General features: G+C 33.1%; 1 long non-coding RNA gene across 1 annotated transcript in view; it reads right to left on the bottom strand.

Annotated features, from left to right (window-relative positions):
• LOC108288678 overlaps positions 1-6,389 on the bottom strand; it is an 8,795-nt gene extending 2,406 nt beyond the window's left edge. The window contains exons 1-2 of the long non-coding RNA XR_005196740.1: positions 6,351-6,389; positions 4,530-4,639 (exon numbers count right to left, since the gene is read on the bottom strand). This is a non-coding gene — a long non-coding RNA (uncharacterized LOC108288678). The remainder of the gene's footprint in view (positions 1-4,529; positions 4,640-6,350) is intronic.

The raw sequence follows: 6,389 nt of genomic DNA, 5'->3' as shown, positions 1-6,389 counted from the left end.
AGGATGGTCTCGATCTCTTGACCTCGTGATCCACCCGCCTCGGCCTCCCAAAGCGCTGGGATTACAGGCTTGAGCCACCGCGCCCGGCCTATAATCACTATTTTTAAAATACCATCCTTTAAATTATGTCATCTACACTCTATTATACTATTATTACGTGTAGTCTGTAACTTCAGAATAGTTCTATAGTGTAACCAAGAAGGTTCATTAGAAAGTGTTTTGTGGCCCACCAAATAGTGGATACTTTGGTTTGTAACCCTGAAAGTGATAATAAATTTATCCATCCGTCTCTCTTTCTGTCAGTTAGTCTTTGCCACATAATAGATGAAGCATAGTACAGCAGCAAGAGAACTAAACTGGGACTCAAGATGTCTAAATCCAAAATTAAGGTAGCTATAAGCAACCAATCAATTGTATGGCCTTAGACAAGTCACTTCATGACTCCTGAGAATAATTTTTTCTTAAGCAATATAAGGTTTGACAAGATCAATGCTTTCCAAGATATCTACAATAGCCAATGGCAGGTCTGTGATCATGGGGCAGAGAAGGCTCTCTGTCACACCAAAATCCAACCAAAGGAATTAACCAGTCACCAGGTCCTTGTGCCACTCATAAGTCATTATCAACAATGTGTTTGATCCTCTGACTTTGTCTTTTACTGGAGGCCTTTCCTGCTTTCATATTTACCTGGACACATTTTGTTCTCTCCAAAGCCAAAAAAACAATCAGTCAATGAAAACAATTTCTCAAGCAACTCTGATTTGCTGAGCAGGCTAAGATGAAGATATTCCAATTATTCATCCATTACAGTTTACCTTCCAATGACTTCTCCCTGTTCATATTCTTCAGAAGTTCTAAGTACGTATTTCCTCACTGACCTCATTTTGAAAGAGAAACTATAATGTAATACCGACCCTAATATTTTAGTTATTTGAGCTCTTCACACTTTTTTTCCAAAGTACTGGGTTATTCTAATAATATACTATAAATGACCAAATATTTATGAAATAAGTTTAAAATATATTCAATAAGCAGAAATGGGCCATCACCTTTTAATCAAAACTTTCTTGATGAATAAAAAGGTTTAAAAAATTATATTGCAAATAGTGAAGGTTATCAAAAGCTGTCCCAAAACAATTACTTATATTCTAGGTATATTCACTTCAAAATGGAAAGACACAGTATACGTAAGAGTCAAAATAGCCACAACGTGCTCACTTTTTCTTAACTACATCTCAGCTAGAGGAGGTAAGAACAGCATAACTCAGGCAGAGGAAAAGGAACGTGTTCAGAACCCTGTTTATCTTTTATTCTACAGATTGATTCAAAATATCTTCAAATAGGGCCTTTATTTTCTTATGTCCTATTCACTAATGCATCTTAGTAATATCTTTAGCTTCTTATTTCACTTCTGATTTCAGTCTATGTCCTTTCTTTCCTGTTCTTTTAGTTTCAGTTTCTCTGTGTACACAAACTGCTTATACATCTACCAACTGTCTCATCTTAGGTGTTCATCCGTATTATCTACAGATCTCTTTTAACTAAATAAATTCCTTGTATCTGAAAAGAATGTTACAGTACATCCAGGAATTCATTAAAGAAATATCTAATACTGCGAAAATTAGACAGAAATCTTGCCCTCACAAAGTTCAGAATTTAGGGGAAACATAACAAAAATAATAATGTTTGTAAATGCTCTGCAAAGTGAGTTTTCAAGTACTCTAGCAATGTTTGGTAGGTTCCCATAAACTGGTATAGGTAGGTCAGGAAATTACACTTGGAGTAAGTCTTCTTGGTCCAAATACCTCATCATCAAAGGTACACCCCACCCTGCAGTTGGAAATAACACTATTCCATCTGTCTCCCAAGTCTCAAAATACAACAATAATATCTAACATGTCCTTCATTTTCCATATATATTAATTACCATATTGTTTGCTTTCTCCTATGAAAATACCATATGAAAACACAATGGAAATGGCTCAGAAGAAAGATTATTTCCTCTTCACTGATAAAAGTCTAACATATTTCGATTTAGTCTCTGTAAACTGCTTACATGATATATAGAAGATTGTAAATATATCCCCCATTATATTATATTTAGCTCAACAGAAGATGAAAAGCAAAGAGGTTCCTTTAAAATAAGCCCATTAAGCAGGCTGTCTTGTTTTTTAATAAGCCAAACGCTCTATTTGTATGTTCTAAACTGCAATTAACTCATTTAAAAGATTGTTTAGCATTTCAGACAGTTTATCGCTATAATATTACATCTTTCTTGATATCAATTTTGGTTCCATTATAATGTGTCTATTTTTAGTGAAGTAACGATGAAACATTTTTTGTTGATCCTCTTTCCCACAAGGCTGAATAATTTTGTCAGATTGCCTAGGTCTTTTTCTAAGCCTTAACATCCAATAACAGCATTCTCAGGAAAAAAAAAATGAAGTGATTAAATGAAAGAAAAAATGAATCCACTTTTTCTATCATCATTACAGTTTTATTTTTCTAAATCAAGTACTCTAGACATTAACTTCAGGCATCTCAGAAGCTTTCGCTAAGCAATCCATTTGACAATGGTATGTTTTCATTTAATTATCCTCTTTCGTAATTATATGGTTTTGACATATATGTACTAATCTTCACCTTCTCTAAACTGCAATTCTCTTTTCCTCTCTACAAGGAAAAGCAAGGACTTTGATCAAGATACACCTAGGTTCCAAGCCTGGTTCTGTCATTCCTAGGCTAATCTTGGGCAAGTCACTAAACCTCCCTGAGCCCGCTTCATCTAGAATACAGAGACTGTAACACTTCAACCTTGGCAATGTTAACATTTTGTATCAGATAATTATTTGTTGTAAGGAGCTGTTCTGTGTATTGTAGGATATTTATCAGCATCTTTGATCTCTACTCACTAGATGCCAGTACATCCTCTGGTTGCAAAAATCAAAATTCTCTCTAAACATTGTCAAATATTCCCTGGGGGGAAATTGTTGAGAACCATTATTTGATGGGATTGTTGATTAATTAAACTTGTCAAATACTGGTTTAAATGTTTAATATTTAGATTTTAACGTGTGCTAAATGAAATTATATATGTCAATAATCTGGCACACTTTGACACATAATGTGTACAGAATAAAGGTAATTGTTTTTACTAATAGACCTGAATTCTCAATAATAACAATTTTGTACTGTATAAAAAGAAATAATGAGAAATTACAGAGAATAAAAGGCTATTGTTGGGGAAAGGTCTGGTCATCATTCAGAAGAAAAATAATTTAGTGTCAGTTTGATTAGAGTAAGAAACTTTTGGTTGTACCTGTTTCAAGGACAGGAAAGGTGGGGAAAACCTAAATAACTTAATGCATTCACTTCAGTAGATATCAATTTCAACACTGACTGGCATTTTATTTTTTAGTCTTATAAACATATAACCACTGGAACATCAAACTAAACTGAAGCCTTACTTTCCAAGTGTCTGATCTTGCAGAAAGGGTTCAGCACTGGGAGACACACAGACCTGGATTCAAATCCAAGTTCTATCATTTATTGCTCCAAGACCTTAGGAAAATCTCTAACTTCTGACTCTCTGTCCTTATTTGCAAATTAGTAAACAATGATAGAAATTCCAATGGATAATGTTTTATGAGTAACCAGCGGGATAAGTTGTGGAGGTGGAAGACAGTGATAATGATGATCCTGACCCTGTGTAGGCCTGGGCTAATAAACATTTTTGTGTCTTCATTTTTAACAATTTTTTAAAATAAAAAAATTAAAAATAGGGAAAAAGCTTGTAGAATAAATATATAAAGGAAAAAAATGCTTCTATATGACTGTACAATGTGTATTTTTAGCTATTACTACAAAAGAATCAAAAGTTTTTTAAATTAAGTTTATAAAATAAAAATGTTACAGTAAGTTAAGGTGAATTTATTTCTGAAGAAATAAATGTTTTACAAGTATAGCTTAAGAAAAAATAAATAAATAAGTATAGCTTAGCCTAAGTATACATTGTTTATAAAGTCTAGAGTAGTAGACAGCAGTGTCCTATAATTTCATGAAACACACATTAGCATCTAAATATTTGCACATTCATTAGCACATTCATTTGCCACTCGCTCATTGGCTCACCCAGAGCAACTTCAAGTTCTGCACGTTCCATTCATGTTAAGTGTATCTTTTTAATCTTTTATACTTTATTTTTAGTGTACCTTTCCTATGTTTAGGTATGTTTGGGTACACAAATACCATTGTATTACAATTGCCTTCCGTATTCAATACAGTAACCTACTACTGTACAGGTCTGTATCCTAGGAGCAATAGGGACCATACAGCCTAGGTGTGTAGCAGGCTATACCATCTAGGTCTGCGAAGCACATGCTATGATGTTCACACAATGATGAATGAAATCAACTTACGACACATTTCTTAGACTGTATCTCTATCATTAAGTGATGGATGACCATGTACTATTGTTATTATTATTATTAAATCTTTCTTCTCCTTCTTTTCGTCTTCCCTTCCTCTACCTTTCTATCAACTCCTGTAATCTCACTTCTCCTTTCTGGCAGTAATAGCTTCCAAAGGCAGTGCTGTCAACTTCAGTCATTCCTCAGACTGTCATTCAACATTCCATCATCTGGGGTAAGACAGCAATTAGGAACATAAGAACTTTCTTTTCCTAAATTTGCAGCTGCCAAAATACAATTAATTGACTAATGTATCCTTTTTCTTATTTGAAATGCAGTAATTGTTAAACACTAAAATGTTCCCAACATTTTGAATATTTTGAAATCTACAGAAAACCTAAGGAATACTACAGTAAGTGTTCAAATAACCTTTGCTAGATTAACCAGTTAACATTTTGTCATCTTGGCACCCTCTTTTCTCCTTGCTTTCTTGATCTCTCTTCTCTCTCCACTTCTATATACTTAAGTATGAATTTCCAAAATGAAAATATTCTTGAATTTACATATTGCTGTTATCATACCTAAGAAAACATAACAATAACTAACTAGTATCATCTAATATGCATTATCAACTGTATATTCCACCTAAGCAGGAATGTTCTAGAAGAAACTAATAAAACGTCAGTTCTATTACCATCTGATTACAATGGGAAGAGTTCATCCTCCACAAAAAAATCTGCAAAAGTATAATCTAAAAAGCAGTACGGACTACAGCAAGAGAGTAGCCCAGGCATCTGAAAATGTATTCCATTTTCAATAAATTTATCTTAATATCTTAAATTTCATACTAAATTTGCATGTAAATAACTATGCATATAAATGATAAATTCCTTCATTTATTTTATGCAGAAATAATATACACCTATTAGTGGCTAGTAAGACAATAGATTGGGAAACATATTTCCTTTTAGCCAACAAAGATATATATTTACTTATATATGCTTTATGTGACATACAAAATCAAGAGAGTGGAAATGTAAATAGAGTAACTCTGAACTGAAATACATCAGTTCAAATTTCCATCATTACATAACAGAATCACTTTAACTTAACCACACCTTAAATTTGAAATAGGTGAAAGGTTTACTAAAGTGTGTCTACAAAAATTAGCCAACTTTCATTTATAACTTTACTCACAAATCTGTTTCCATTTACAGATTTACAGATTGATTTTTCTTTAGTGCCAAAGGGAAAAAGTCTCAATATATAACAGACAAGAAAGAAAAGTGATTAAAAACTTACAACAGTCTAAGATAAATATCATAAAAGAAAAAAACGAAAAAAAAGTTATAACAACCAAATAGGGCTCAACTGCTTACAAAGCAAGTTTATTTTTATCATAAGAGAGTAATTCATTTATGGGTCATTTGCAAATCCTTAACAGAGTATGGGTGAAAAGATGAAAAAGAAGCTGGTAACTCTCAAATGTTTTTACATTCCTGTGAGTCTGTTAGTTTTAAGGGGAGGATTATAAATGACCCTAGTAAATAGAATGTAGATTATCTTTATTTTCCTATCAGATTTTTTTACTTTTTTGGGAGACATGTAGAAGTGTCCTATTTAAAAAAGCTTTTTGGATATTGCATTGCCTACAGCAATATAAAACTGGTTGCTTACTTGAATTTTTCATTTCAATCTTTGTTAAACATTTACTCTTTTATTAAATAAATGTTTTGTTCAAAATTTGCCTAAAAGAGTCAAAATATAAATATCTGTTTCTAGGCAGGGGACTGTGGCTCACAGCTGTAATCCCAGCATTTTGAGAGGCTGAGGTGGGCAGATTGCGTGAACTCAGGAGTTTGTGACTGGCCTAGGTAACATGATGAAACCCCATTGCTACTAATAATACAAAAAAAATTAGCTGGTCGTGGTGGCACGTACCTGAGTTCTAGTTACTTGGGAGGCTGAGGTGGGAGGATC

Source organism: Cebus imitator, unplaced genomic scaffold, assembly GCF_001604975.1.
Source record: "Cebus imitator isolate Cc_AM_T3 unplaced genomic scaffold, Cebus_imitator-1.0 Scaffold381, whole genome shotgun sequence".
NCBI lineage: Eukaryota > Metazoa > Chordata > Mammalia > Primates > Cebidae > Cebus > Cebus imitator.
Note: the sequence above shows the minus strand (reverse complement) of the source record. Positions and strands in the feature narration are given on the sequence as shown.